At 41.1% G+C, this 15836-nt stretch overlaps 1 long non-coding RNA gene across 1 annotated transcript in view; it reads right to left on the minus strand.

Annotated features, from left to right (window-relative positions):
- Positions 1–350: 350 nt before the first annotated feature.
- LOC129174320 (uncharacterized) overlaps positions 351–15836 on the minus strand; it is a 41830-nt gene continuing 26344 nt past the window's right edge. Inside the window, exon 4 of the long non-coding RNA XR_008567415.1 lies at positions 351–626. This is a non-coding gene — a long non-coding RNA (uncharacterized LOC129174320). The remainder of the gene's footprint in view (positions 627–15836) is intronic.

Consider the following 15836-nt stretch of genomic DNA (forward strand, 5'->3'; position numbering starts at 1 on the left):
TGCGGATACGCCCACCATCTTTGTGAAAAAAACTTCACTACACATCTTAAAATGATCCCTGGAACTATCAGCTGCAGACATGGGAGAGGGAAGTTTGATCATTTAGTTTTTCTTCAGCAAAAATAGCATGATGTTGGTGTTAAAATGTGAGAGTAATGTTAGCACCGTGGCTCACGTAGCTATGCTAGTGTTACTTTGTGGCCTCCTGTCCCACTCCTGAATGTTACGTTGTTGTATGTGATATACATGAGGTGTGTCAGAAAAGTTCCAGGACTGGTGTCACAAAAGATAGATATTAAAACAATTAATATTCCCTTTCAAAGTAATCTCCCTGGAGTCTGATGCACTTCCCCAGCCTTCTCTGCAGTGCCTTCATGCACTCCTGCGAGGATTCTTCCGGGATCCTTTGCCGCTTCGTTGTCAAGGCCATCTTGATGTCATCCACGTCTTGAAAATGGGTCTCCTTGATGACCGTCTTGAGCTTTGGAAAAGAGGGAACAAAATCACACAGAGCCAGGTTGGATGAGTAGGGAGGTTGCTCCCGCACTGTGATGTTCTGTTGGATACTCAGGGCATTATGAGCAGCCACAAGTTGTCTTGCCGCAAGTCTCGCCTCTTCTCGTGCACTGAAAGACACACAGGATCCCTTTGTAGACGTACTGGTTGATCATCAACTTGCAGCGGACGATGCCCGTCACAAGGAAGAATGTGATCAACATGAACAGTCCTGGTACCTTTCTGACACACCTCGTATGGCATTATATTATGTTGGACTACTGTACCTTGGTTAGCGTCATTAACTCATACCAGAAGGTCTGACCAAACCAAAAGGAATGCTAACTGAATCAATTTTTCCCGTAAGAAATCATTTCAATCCAATTAATCTGTTCCACAAGGCCAAAAATGATAGTTTTACCTGCAGAAAACATTTAGAAAGCCATATAAATGATGACTGAAAGGGATAAATGACCATTTAAGGTTACGTTTACCTTCGACATGGTACTAGACATGGTACTTGACATGACTGTTCCCAAAGACAATGTGGCAGCGAGACACCACACGGACAACACCTTCCTGTTTTGCCATGAGTTATGTCTTGAAAAGTGCAAAACTCTATTCAATTGATTGGAATTCAAGAAATAACCCATGAGTTATACATCATTTGTATGCATTTATAATTGTTTTATCCATAAAAGACTAAAAAAGTGTGTTTTGTGTCAACCACTGATGACTTCATATCCGGTTCCGGAACAAAAGCTAACTTTAAAAGCCAACTGTTAAAAACCAAGGATGATTTGTGACTTTAAAAAAATACATTCAGAACACAGTGTATTAATAACACAACAAGACGCGCGCCATATTGTACGCAAATTGGAAAATTTTAATTTACGTTTTTTAAGACGTTAACTGAAAAACACGCTAACACGCGAGGCGGACCTAACCGAGGTTCCACTGTAGATGTAAAAAGTGGATAGAGTGCACATGTACGCTTTTATGCTTTACAGGACAATGGAATATCGCAAACATACAACACACAACTCTCAACTCCAGTATACAGCGATTAGCGTGTAAACATCCCCCCAGTCTTCTTCTGGAACATTTAATCGTGAAAATAACACTTAAGGCGATCAATGGCTTGCGCAACCTCATCTTCGGAGCACCTCCATGCGCCTCCGAGGTCAGTTCAGAAGCGACTGAGCCACGCCACATTGCACTTCCCAATAAAAAGCCCTCAATTAAAACACCATTTGGGCGCACACAATTGCATGCTGCTACGTTATCGGCCTGTCTGGCGTGATGAGCAACCCCCGCGGTCTTCACCTCGGACCCCATCGATCCCAGAGCGTTGATGCTGCTATATCACCACCCTCTCTACCTCCTTCGTTTATTGCCATCCCTCAGAGGAAGCTTTAATGAGTGATGAGGACAATAAAGTAGAGGGTCGTCGAGACAAACAGATGCTTGGACCTCACCGTAGGGCACCCTTCGTCATCACTGCCCAATGAAGATGCGGCGGAGAAGCTACGTCTCCATGATACTAGAAGATCAGAGGTAGGTACTATGGGAATTGCTATGATATGATGTGATGTCTCTTGGCGTTCACACGTACTGTCTTGGGCAACTATCACATCCAGTTGATTACAAGTGTTGTAACAGCTTCACAGGCAAGCATTCTTTTTACTTCCATGTATTATAGAAACTCGTGAAGACTAATTGCCACCAATGTCAAACCAGTAAATTCATAGAAAAACCCAAACAGAGCCAAGATGTGGTTTACTAATTTGGAGGACTTGAGCACAGCTGATGCTGAGAATCCATCTCGATGTTTACCAAGCCCTGGGAGAGACAGGTGTTTCATCAAAGCAATTAAACACCTTGATTGGAGCTTTTAACCAGCAGAGTGCTTTTCCACCTTCAAGGTACTCGAGGGGGACTAGGGATCGAACTATGAACCATACTGAGAAATGAGCACTACCACCTGGGCCAGGCCGCCCACCCCAGAAATGGAAACAATTACGACAGGCAGTGACTAGCTAAGCATATCCCTTAGCAGTAGTAGTAGTAGTAGTAGTAGTAATGATTATGCATTGTGTTCTACCCCAAGCAATTAGATAAAGAAAGTAAGAAACACTATTGAATTCAAGAACAAATTCATCGCAAACCAGGAAGATGGTGCTGATGTTCCCAGGATGTACAGAAAGTATAGAAGCATAGAAAACCTGTTTACAACCTTCTAAATAAGATTTTTAACATTATTAGAGACATCCAGACATGAAATAGCACCCCTATAATACTGTAACTTGTACACTCTTATTACCCAATATAGTAGACATAATAAGAGCAAATAAGCCATTTAAGACATAAATAAGACTCTGTGTGTTGCTGTAAATTTGTTCTGGTGCTGGGGGAGCTGAGTGGGGAGCGGACAGGAAGTAACATCGGGGGTTCAGACTTGAGTTTTAGCTTGGCATGGGTTAATAGTAGCCCGTGTTAGGGATTATTGTGCCTGTTGTAAGATAATTCAAATTTGCAATAAAGGCCTGTTGTTCTGGTAATCACGTCTGGTGCTTGTTTGTCTCATCCAACATTACAAAACACCTAGTGACCAGTGTACAATACTACATATCATCACAATGTCTTTGAATGCATCTTCTGAATGCCTTATATTTGTATTTTAATTCATGTAGCCATTCATTTTTGTGCTTGAAAATAATAACATATAATATATATCATATATTAATATATACAGTAATAATAATATATAATAATATATATATAAGTATATATATATATACAAATGTAATATATACATCATATATACAACACGTATACATGTTTATTATTTCTATTATTATTACAATTATTACATTATTATTATTATTGTTATGATTATTATTACTACTACATATGATGATGACCACCTGAGTGTTTGCTGTGCTTGACTCTCTCCATCAATGCAATCATCTTGTGGGTGCATATAGAAGGTCCACTAATTGGGGGAAAACTTTAACTTTCTTGTAGAAAAGCACATGAGATGAAAAACTGCATATGGTGCTAAAGGTGTTAATAACCTGTGTGTGAAAAGGTGAGACAATTTAATTTCACAGTCCTAACAGGTTGATAATTGTGGATGGAGCGCCTGGGTTTAACTTATCACCTGACATCTGGTCCACATAACACACACACACACATATTTTTGCCTACCTTTAAATTTTGTTCTTTACGAAGGGCAATTTCTGCATGAATATTAATGACACAAGCATCAGAGGTCTGTTGGGTTTAATTGAATACGACTAAACATATAAGAAAAAAGAAATACAACGAGGAGGATCCATCAAGTCTTGACAAAGTGGAAACAAAATCCACTTTGTAGTCCGGCAAAGTTCTGTCAAAGGAGCGGCGAAATGCAATAAAACCTTTCCCATCCTTCAAAGGTGACAGCTTGTCTGATGGTCCGATGATTCGGGTGAATATAAATCGAGAGGAAGAAACAAAAAAAAACACAGTGTCGCGGGCCTCCGCCGTGACAGTATGAAGGTCGCCGCCGCAGAGACGTGAACATGCATTTCAGAAATAAGAAAGGCAAAACATGACATTAATACATCACGGCATATCATAGCAATCCATGAAAGCAATGAAAATATGCCCCCTGGCAGAATATTAATTAGGAAGCGCATAAACACATGCACTCTGGTAATCGCTCGCTAATTAAAAAATTAGAGCCGGGAAGTCGCGATCCAATAAAGCGTCACTTCTGATACGATCGGGCTCTACAGCAAAAGGTCAAAGGACACACTTATTATCCGCAGTGCAGTAATAATATGATGAGGAGCGGCCGGCGGATGTGCATTAAAATGAGCGATGATGCCTTCCGACAAGGTTCGTCTTTGTTTGCCTCCACACCAGGCTTCTTATTTCTTAATAGCGCTGAACCTGACCTTCAAACAAAGAACATCCAAGCACTAAAATGTCACCGCTAGATTGAAAAGAAATGACTTACAAGTGCGCCTAATGGACTCACGTCATCCACGACACTCTGTGCTGTCGCTAATCTCCTAATTAATGATCATGTATTTTACGGGACTGCAATTTTCCTGGTTCTTCTGTCAGGAAGAAGCCGGCATCAGATGTTAATTATCCTCAGGCAAAGCTGCAGGCATCCCTGCATGTAATAATCATATTACTTTCTTTTTGTCTTTGCCAAGAGAACTATTACATTTGCTCACATGCATTCTTAAAATTGATGAAGTTGCAGAGAGATGAGAGTCGGCTCCGGTGTTGCTCAATACCACTCCTGCACACACACACACACACACACACACACACACACACACACACACACACACAGAGAGAGGAGAGATTGTAGAGAAAAGACCTTGAGCTGTATTTGCATATGAAAACTAAACTCCTGTGTGGGAAGAGATATCCGCTTGGGTGGATGTTACACAAGCACTGTGTTTCATTCACCGTACTTCTTTTTTTTTTATTTTTTTGGTATTTGTTGCTGTGTTTAAGAGGAGAAGCAGGGCCGTGTCAACGTACAGTCACACACACACACACTTTCAAGTGACTCCATCTTTGAATAAAGTTCTTTTTAGTATGACACAATAAGGAGTCATGGAATAAACCTTGGATCAAAAACTCTCCTTTGCAGACATAATAAGTGCCCTTACGGATCAAAGGAAGAAAATGTAATACAATGGGACATAAACACAATAAATAAGAACCTGATCTAATGGGATTTGATAGTGCTTTAACTGTCAAAGAAGCACAGTGAATGGGATTTTGTGATCACGTTGATCCCAGTCTGGATCAGACTAGTATTAATATTGTACTACAGTAATCCCTCGCCACTTCTCACTTTCACTTCAGTCTATCACGGCTTTTCAAAAATATGTAAATTAATAAATCATGCTGCTTCATGGTTGAATATGGCTATTATTAGTCAACAATATGCATATTTAAGCAAATTGTATGTTTGTTTTGCCTAAATTAAGCATTTTCAAGTATGTTTAAATGAACTAAAATACAAGTACAAGGCATCCAGACAATACATTCAAAGACATATGCAGTACAATACATTCAAAGACGTATGCAGTACTCTACAAGGGTCAGTAGGTGTCAGTAATGTTATTGTAATGTTACTGTAATGAGACACACAAGCAACAGACTTGATTGCCGGAACAATAGGCAAAAGCATCCTTAAAGGGATAGTTTGGATGTTTTGACATGAAGTTGTATGACAGCCCCATCAGCATTGTAGTCCGTTAACAGTGACCTACCCCCCACTGGGTCTCCTAAATCCAGTTCTGGTCAGATTTCGGTGATGAAGAACGTTGTTCCAGGCAGTTGCTGGGGTTTCACAAGTAAGGAGTTTGGCTTCTGAAAACAATATGCGTTCCAAAGAATAATACATTTGCATCACAAAAATGCCGACTGCAAACTTCTTAGTCGCTGTTGACGGACGACACTGTTGATGGGGATGTCATACAACTTCATGTCAACTTCATGAGCAACATTGGTCATAAAACATGGCTGCCATCCAGCTTAGTGTCTTGCAAGACTTAGTATCTAATTGGCCATAAGCCATTGACTATCTAATGATTATAAACGTTTGAGGATATCTGTATTACACGAATGCTAGCATGTCTTCTCAAGCTTTCTGATCACAACCCCTAGGGGGTGCCAAAACGTCCTTTTGTATTCAGCTCTTTCAGTTTCTTCTGAGTATTGAAAAGATCCTGTTTGTGCTTGACGAATGTTTCCACACTGCTGCAGTTTACGTAAAGAAATCATCTCTCGCCGCAGTGGTCTCGCACCACTCTCAAGTTTAGCTGTTGAAAAAATGACGCAGGACGAGCCAAAAAATAACGCCAGGGGCCTTGTTATATTCTGACAACCTCGAGCACGGTGCAAGTGTGAAAGATGACAACCCAAAGTCACAGATCAATAATTTCAAGTCCCTGACACCTGACAGCATCACACCTCTGATGCAAAGACTGTGATTCTCCAACCCCCCCCCAGACAGTCTTTAAATAGCAAAGCAGTGGATAAACTAAATGGTCCCTTGTGTCTTCTTAGGACGTCTAACAGGGCAAACATACCAATGACTCTCATCAAACAATTTTGCACTATTTGGTGAGACAGTGCTTCCTGCTGTCGTATCGCGAGAACCTAACGTGACACGAGTCAAGCAAAACGCAGCGCTCTCAAGCAATTCAAGTTATTTAAATATCTGCAAAATTACACCACGACAAAACAATGACCAGTTCAAACTAACTCATTCAAACCTGGAGGCACTGTTGCCAAGTCCTCAGTAATAAAAGTAGCAATTGGCTGTCCTACAAGTCGCCAGAAGTCACTGGATGGTGTCATCGGCTAATTTGCATATTATTTGCATATGATGTTGTAACAGCTACTGTAGGAAAAAAGCAGAACCTTGTAGGAGAGACAAAAAAGTGAGAGGGCGGACCTCTCAGGAGCACTCGCTGCTGCTCAGTGAGAACAAAAACAGCAGCTCAATACGTGCTTTCACTTTTAAGTCCCCAAATACCAAAAAAATCTCCAACAACACCAGAAAAAGTAGCTAGATTTGTCGGTAGTCGCTTTGCAGAAAATATGTGGCCAAGACGGTTTGGAATGTTGCCTGATTTAGCGACAACGTTGCCAAGTTGGTAACACTGCCTGAAGGACATGGAGGATTACATCGAAGAGATGAACATGCCATGGCTGACATGAACATGCCATGGCTGACATGAATATGTCATGGCTGAGATGGACATGCCATGAGATTGAATGGAAAAAAGGTTCTCCTCTCATTCTGCGTGGAAGTGGTAAGTTTTTTGCTTCTTTGTCCTTCTTCCCCACTCCGTTCGAAACACAAGTTTAGAATAATTAAACTGGAGAAGGCAACTAGTTAGCTCAGTAGCTTGCTATGCTAGCGGTGGCCGTCTGTTATGTCCCTGCAGTGACACCGTAGCCTGCGCAATGTGATGAAAACAAAGAATAATAGGAGTGTAAAAGTGACTATTGGGTTATTTTATCATGCCTATAGGGCTCTAATAATGTTAAAAGTCGTATTTAGAAATTCATACACAGGTGTTCTATGCTCTAACTATGAAAATATTCAGTTTGTTAATATTGAATCCTCAAATTCATTTATCGAGGTCGGGTCTGGAACCAATTAACCGTGATAAACGAGGAATGACTGTTGCGCGCGGAATCGAGTGCCCAAATTTAGAGTCTCTGTGCTTTTTTTTGAGTACAGGTGCAAAATAAGCCATCATAAGTCTTACGAAAGTTGCTAACTATAGCATAGCGCTGTGGGGATGCAGAGTCACGAGAGTGTAATGTGTTGTGCCGTAAAGCCTGTCTCGCGCATGCCTGTGACTGCAGAAGTTGGTGTAAACAAAGTCGACTGAGCACAAGGTTGTTTTCCGTGCTTTCTTGGATATAACATGAGTGTCGGCACTTTGACAAATAAGGTGATAAATACCATATTGTGGGTGTCTGGAACTGATTCATTGTGTTCACTGAACTTGATTTTCATACGCTTTGTTTTCGGTTGGACAGACCCTTTGGAACAAATAAGAAAAACCGAGGTACCACCGTATTCAGTGTAAACTTGTTATGTGTGTTCAAAATAAACCAGTCCATTACTATTACCATTGGTTTCCCCCGGTGGAATAACTTCCCCCTGGTGGGAGTGGGAGTGGATGATGCTTGAGGTTGAGTGGATAAAACAAGCCACAGGAGATTTGTCTTCTTGTTGCAAATGAGCTCACAAGTTGTCAATGAATTCGTCTTCCCGATTGAGCGTTCCCTAAGCCTCCTATCGCGGTCTGGGGGAATCCTTTAAGCGCTTGAATGTTGTTCTTACTCTGCGGGGCGCTTCACAATTAGAGAGGGAATGTTGGGCTTTGTTTGATGGCTGACCGTGGGTTGAACCTGTGACCTTCCTGCCAGGGTGAAGCTTTTGCACCGTTCCCATCCTTCACTCCTTCACGAAAAGTAACTGACAAACTCCTGATGCCGAGCACCAGCTTCATTACGGTGTCTCGGGGACCCGCCACCCACGTTGTTGTTCACCCTGCAACCTGTCATGACTTATTCATGCCGTACAAAAAAAACATGATTCCAAACAGCTGCTTGGCGCAAACACTTCCCACTCCGAGCCCCGTGCGCTCGCCTAATTGGTATTCCTAGTGCCATGCGGTCAGGCTCTGGATTTAAATCCACAATTAGCCTATGACTGCGCATGGTGAATATCGCTGCACGCTCTATCGGGAGACATGAAAGTGTTCCAGACATCTCTCGGCCTGCAAGGTCGAGGTGTCGTTCCAGCCCCTGAAACGGCAACAACAGATGGGAGCCGACTGGAGCTTTTCAACTCCTTACCTTCCACCAAAAAGTAATTGTTTACTCAACAAGGTGGGCTTATCCTTATTATGAAGCCGGCACCACATCAGAGACACACAAGTCCTTTTATGCCCGAGCTCGCCTCCCCGCAGACGTCTCTACTCTTTAGCCAAAAAGCATTTTCTGCTTTCTACAAAAAAAAAAAACACAAAAAAAAACAGGCAGGCATATTTCAGTGGCAGATGGCTTGTACATGTTTGATTTCAGGTGTTCGGCTTAAATACATTAACAGATTTTATGGTGGAATGTCGGTGAAATGTTGGCGAGTTAACTTATCAGACCACTAATCTTGAAAGACTTTGGATCCTGGTCCTTATATTTTTCTAAAACAAAAAAAGTTCAAACAGTGAACACAGAGCACCCCTTTGTATCAGGAATCCATGGTTGCAAATTACCAATGAAAGTATAACCCGCCTGGTCTAGCCAGCCTCGAGGCCCTGGGCCTAAACCAAGTTCCACTGAATGAGAGTTGGCCGTCAAACTAAAAGCCTGCACTGTCAACTCGACGTCGAGCACGACTCTTAAAGTGTCAGGGAGTGAAGTTTACCAACGTACACCCACACAACCACACTGGCTGTGCAGCTGTTGCATTCACCCCCAGGCACGCCCAGAGCCCAAACCAGGATCCTCCGAATGAGAGTCGAGAGCGCTAGCCATTGAGCTGTCAACTTGAAGTAGAGCCCGACTCTTAAGGTGGCAAGGAGTGAGGTACATCAACGTACACCCGCACACCCACACTGGCTGTGCAGCAGTTACAAAAGGATCTTCGTTATGCAACCGTGGGTTATTTACCCTTTATGTTACTACCTTTTATCCAAATCCAAATGCAGCGCTCGTGTCACTGTCAAGTGACTTGGCCAACTTACTGAAGATGAACTTTCAAAGATACATGGATGCGCCAGGATGTCGATAAATTATACCATGCAGCCTTTCTGTGGCTCTCGGATGAAACGGAGCAAAGAGGAAGTCTATTTAATGAAGCCAGGAAGAAATGGGTGACAGTATTGGCTGATTAGAAAATCAGATAGCGTGACTTCTGGCATTGATTTCTCCTATTCTCATCCGTCAAAAAACGCAGTTCAACCTTTAAATACTCAATTGTGCCGGTAAAAGGGGATAAAAATCAGTCATGTGGCACGGAGGAGAATGGGCTCAGACAGCTGCTTAGAAAGAGGAATGTCATTAGTTCCTTAATGTGGAGTGTCACATACTGTAGACGTGTCCATGGCCTGTTCGCACGCTGTCACATAGACACTGAGCAGATGACATTACAGTACGTTATGACGGCACATAGCAGGAATTAACAACTCGTTGTCCTCAAGAGCAACATGAAGATCACAAACTCATTGACAGTCGCCTTTGAATTGATCTAAAATGACGGCATGCGCGACAGCAGCAGTATGAATGGGATGACCTGCAACCTTTAAGACGTTCCATCTTATTGACAGATTTGCTTTTTTCATTACTGGAAACCCAACGCTTCAACACCGGCAGATCATTGGAAGTGGAGATATGAATGATCTGATTGATCGGCGGAAAAGGAAGGATGTGGTCATAGCTGGGGTGTTTATTGGTGCTTCAGCGCGTAGCATTAGCCACATGCAAGAAAAGTGAAATGAAGCAAAGGAGAGGAAACGGAATGTTTGAGCACTAGCTCACTGATTGTCACACGACTACCACAGGTGGTACATGGGCTTCATCTATGGGTACTCAGGATTCTAAATTATATAAGAGATATATCATATATGGAACATGGGATATTTAGTACACAGAAAGATGTTACACAAGAAGATTTTTTTACCTTTTAATTAAATAAATGTTATTTTTCTAAATGGTGCTGAACAGTGTGTAACATGGCTAGTTACACAGTAGCCTACCAGAAAAGTCATTCATTGCTTTCTTCAACTTCCTCCTGCGTCTTCTTCAGTGCTGGAATCCAACAGCCTCGTAATCCTTCGTCACACATTTTGTCAGTCTCTCTCTCTCTTTTATTGTCGCTCTGTGTCACTTTTGTGACACAGACCTTTCAAAACCCGTTGGTGACAGTGGATTTTTTGAGACTGCTCTACGCTGTCAGGATCCACTGAGCCAAAGTTGCTAAATCGATCGCCTTGACATGAGCAGTAGCTTATACACCGGTGCGTAAGATGGTACTTGGCACAACCAATTAGGGTAAATTTGCTTTAAAAAAACAACATCATGATGGTACAAAGTTGGTCCTAAAACCAGAAACTGTGTTATTTCTTGCAGCAGTAAAAACTGTTGGTTCGAAAGTAAATTTAGTCCAAACCACCTTTGCACCTTTTGTTTTTAAAAGCTGAATCTCTAGCAAGTCTTCTAACCAATTAAAATTGCCCCAAAATGGAAAGTCATATATAAAAATAGTATAAAAGGCTGTCTCAGCATACATATGCATGAAAGCGATATCCATCCTTGGTGGAATTGATTGGACGTCAATAGAATGTATGTGCTTCAAAGCGCCTTTCAGCTGTTTCTTTTCAAACGGAGCCGAGACATCGCTACTGCCGCTACTGCCGCTGTGTGTCCGCTCTTGTTGATTTCTTCATGCCCCTCCGAGCGGAGTGAACTAAGTACACGCGCACGAGAACGTGCTGTGGTGAGGTCTACAGCTAAATGAAATGTAATTTGCATTGTCTGGCTTGAATAATGGATGTGAGCAAACACCTCTGAAATACAAAACAACAAGATGGAAATTGTACGACACTAGGTGAAGTGAAGTTCTGCAAAAATCCTGACACCTAGGATTAAAAAAAAAAACACTCAGCTGACTTCGCCAATCAGAATAAGTAATTACGTGAAACAATGAAGAAATGACAAGACTAAACACAAAGACATGTAATGAAAGACGTGACAAAGGCCATGTGTACAGAAATGACAGAACAATTGAAAAATAAGAGATAGAAGGTGAAGTGTGCCTATTTGCTGGAGCACAACGGGGGCTGATGAGAACTGAATGGGGAGCAAAATTAAAATAAGGCAACAAATTAGCCGAGGCAATGCACAGGGAAACATTGTGCAAATAAAGCAGCAAGTAAACAAGAGCCAAATACCACAAAATGACAAGTCATTGTCAAGAGGGACGTCGTTCGGAAAGAACATTTTACTTTATCAACTCCAGCAACAGAAACAAAATCAAATTAGGCATTCAGTCCCACATTAAAAGTCACAGACTACAGTTTTTTTCACCAATTTATTGAGGAAGTGTGTTGTCCGAAATCTAGCCTTGATGCTGGAATTTAGACTACTAAACTCAGGGAACACACCATTTTGTGTGCCTTTAGCTTAAATGCTAATGAGCAGTGTGTCTCCATGAGGCACTGTTGTGTACTTCACAAACCACTTTTACATCTACACCGTAACGCCTGTCCAACATAATAAATGCCATATATCACAAACGGCTGTTGCTGACTGGCGAATAGTTGGCAGAGATTCAGACTTGATTTTAAGACGTGTAGCAAAGCCTCGGGAAGGAGGTTTTGCCTTCATGACATCATGAAAAGCCTCTTCACTCAAAACTGGAGCAAACAAATGAGGGAGGTAACAGGTTTTTCTCATGTTTGGTGCTCCTAAACTTAGAGCAGGGGTGTCCACTGTTTCCAGCGAGGGCCACATAGTTAAACATGAAAGGAGGCAAGGACCACTTCAATAATTTCAAGAAAAAACTGCATCTCAGCTTTGTGATAAAGGTGAAAAAGTCGATTATTACTATCAACTTTACACTTTGCTTTCTTACCCCATTTTTTTTTAAATATTGTTATAATATAAATTTAGAATTTTCTTCTTTCTTCAATTACGACTTAAAAAGATTTGTTTTTCTTTAACATTTCAAATCTATGCTTTTTTTTCCCTCATAATATTACATTGGAGTTTATTCTCGTAAAATTGTGACTTTTTCTTATTAGAATACAACTTTTTTCCTCTTAATATTTTGAATTCATTCTCGTAAAATGACAGCTGTTTTTCCCCAATTTCTACTGGGGTTTTTTCCCCCAGCTATTTAAATTTTCTTCTGGTAAATTTTCTTCACATAATTATGACTTTATTCCATTAATTTTTTGCCTTTATTCACGCAACATTACAACTTTTTCCGCTACCTAATTTTCCAAAAAATTATAACTTTATTGTTTTTGTTTGTTTCTCATAATTTTATGACTTCCAAAAAAATAAAGTCTTTTGATGCTTCTAAATGATGCTACTATGACCATATTTTTCTTCAAAATAATAGGATGTTTCTTTCATTAAATTACAACATTTTCTTGTTAGATTCCAATGTTTTTCTGTTAGTATTTAGACTTTTCCATTTTTCCATTTTTTTTTTTTTTATTTTCTTGTTAAATTATATTTTTAAAATGTGCCACAGGCCAAAGACAAAACATCCACTTGGCCCCAGACCGCACTTAGGACACCCCCGCTCTAGGGACACAAATTACTGTTAGAAGATTATTAGCCACTTTTGCATAATAGGGGACCTTTACTGTATATTGCACAGGAATATTTTTAATCCAGCAACAAAGCAGTTACACTTTTAATTCTGAGTTACCTGATTTAATGTGGCAGCGACAAATGTCTGCTGAGAGGAAGAGAGCTTCTTGACAGCTCCACTGGACTCCCAAATTTGTTCCTTTGTCGACTTTACAAATGGAGCCGCTCAAGGATTTCCTATGGATTATCGCACCGCGTTGGACCAAACAAAAGGATGGGGTGACTAACCTAATCGTTAATCAAGCGTGATCCCTGCATTATACTGTTGCCGTGCTAATAGGGCCAAGCTCAATGGCATGCCAAGGTGCGTGCAGAAACACGGCAGGCACCTGAGGGAATTCAAGGCAATGTGTGTTTGTGGTGACTCAGCGGAATGGGGACACTGGTGGCGTCATTCTGGAAGAAACGGTCTGTAAAATCCTGTTCCTCCACTTGGTGCTGGATTTCGACATTCCGTGACTCCAGTGGCGCTGGTATGGAAGTAAAACACACCTGGAGCTGAGTTCACAGCTGATGACATGTGCTTAGTCATTTAACAAGGGAATCAACCACCATGTTCAAGCTGCAACGCCTGTGACGACACGTGAGACAGATGTAACAATTAATTGTGGTCTGGAAGGTACTGCCTTCAACCTGGCTTTTTACAGAAAGAAAGAAATGAATACAATAATAAGTGTTTAGTAAAAGAGTCGTCCCTAAAAAGTCTTGAACGCACAGCCTTCATCTTATTCATTTGACATTCAAAGACAAATAAAAAATGTTCGAGAGTGCTAACCTGTGCGTGGGCTGGAGAGTCCTATTGAGCTTCGAAGACAGAACATTACTTTTCAAAGACTCTCAAGGGAATTCAGCAATTATTCAATGACCTGCAGGGTCAAGAGAGTCAATAGCTGTCTTACTCTTTGTAACAAATGAGCAGCTGCATGCTAAATGCTAAAGCTAATGCTTGTTCGCTATATTATTCTATTTTTTTTTTACAGTTTTAAATAACACTCAAAATTCCCACAGATGTGCATTGGGAGTGGGCTTGGACACAAGTGTTAACATTACAGTTACATTATAGCCTATGGGAATGTGCAGTCTATTTGTTCTGGAGTTTAATGGTATGCATTGCTGCCTTTCGTGCAGACGGCACAGTTTCAAGTCCCAGCCAGGGCCCCAACACCCAACCACTGGAGATATCCTGTGCCGGCTCAAAGATCAGATAAATCGGGTTGTGTCTGGAACGGCAACCAATGTTAAAAAGGAACTATCAAGGTCATCACTCGCACTGCCTTTTGTTCATGATGTCACAAAAATCTGCATTTTGTCAAATACAGTGCACAGATGCCGTATATCACACAATGGGATGGAAGGACACACACGTGAGCAACACTAGCATAGCTATGTGAGCTACAGTGCTAACATTACACACACATTTTAGCTCCCACGTCTGTAGCTGAATGACGGACAGTTGGCAGATCCCTAGGCGTCATATTGTCACATTAGGATGTGTAGCAAAGCCTGGGGAGGATGAAGTGACCATTTTCCTTTTCCTTCCGTTTGACCTTTTCCCAAAAGTGAGGGAAATGATGAGTTTAACAGGCTGTGGGGACACATATTTCTGTCAGAATGTCATTAAAAAGTCACTTATACATAATAGGGGCATAACGATGCTTAGCGTACAGAGTCAGGAAGTAGCAAAGTGGACAGTAATATCACTTTTTGGAGTCTTATGCGGCGATCATGTTTTGATCTGACTAATCTTCAGTAAGTTTGATCGAGTGTAGAATTACTACAGATTCTGCTTGGGTTGCTTGGACAGCATCTAACGTCTCACCAGAACAAACGAGTGACCCTGGCAACACCGAGTGTAGGTAGGATTGCAAGGTTTGTAGTGTCTTTCTGTGCAAATATCCCATGTTGAAACTCAATAGACCGTAATTGACAGTATGTCAAAAACATGTGATAACAACAGCGGGTTCTGATATTACAGTACCTAGCACTTTATATCTCCTCCAACTCATAGTTCTATCAAGTGTACATGGCTTCATCCCGATTGTTTGTTATTTGTGTCATTTTATTTATGTATTCTTTCACATTAAATGTTATTGTTACTGTACTTAACATCAACCTGCCCTCAAGGACTAAAGATGGAAATTAGCCACTGGCTATAATCTTGCATATTTACATGAAAATGTTAATATGCACTGTCCCTGTCTTTCTGAACCAGATCTACACATTCCAAATATAAAAGTCCTCACAAGGGTGTTTAAGTTAAACACCAACCTAAGTCTCTCATACAATGTGAAAAATTGTCAAAAAGTTCAATATTGAAAATCGCTGCTTTGTACTCTAATGAACAAAATGAACTCCTTAAGTCAAAAACTTTTGCACGGTCTTCTAATTTACTGAGGTGCACCTGTATATTAGCA

This window comes from Dunckerocampus dactyliophorus, chromosome 21 (assembly GCF_027744805.1).
Source record: "Dunckerocampus dactyliophorus isolate RoL2022-P2 chromosome 21, RoL_Ddac_1.1, whole genome shotgun sequence".
Classification (NCBI taxonomy): domain Eukaryota; kingdom Metazoa; phylum Chordata; class Actinopteri; order Syngnathiformes; family Syngnathidae; genus Dunckerocampus; species Dunckerocampus dactyliophorus.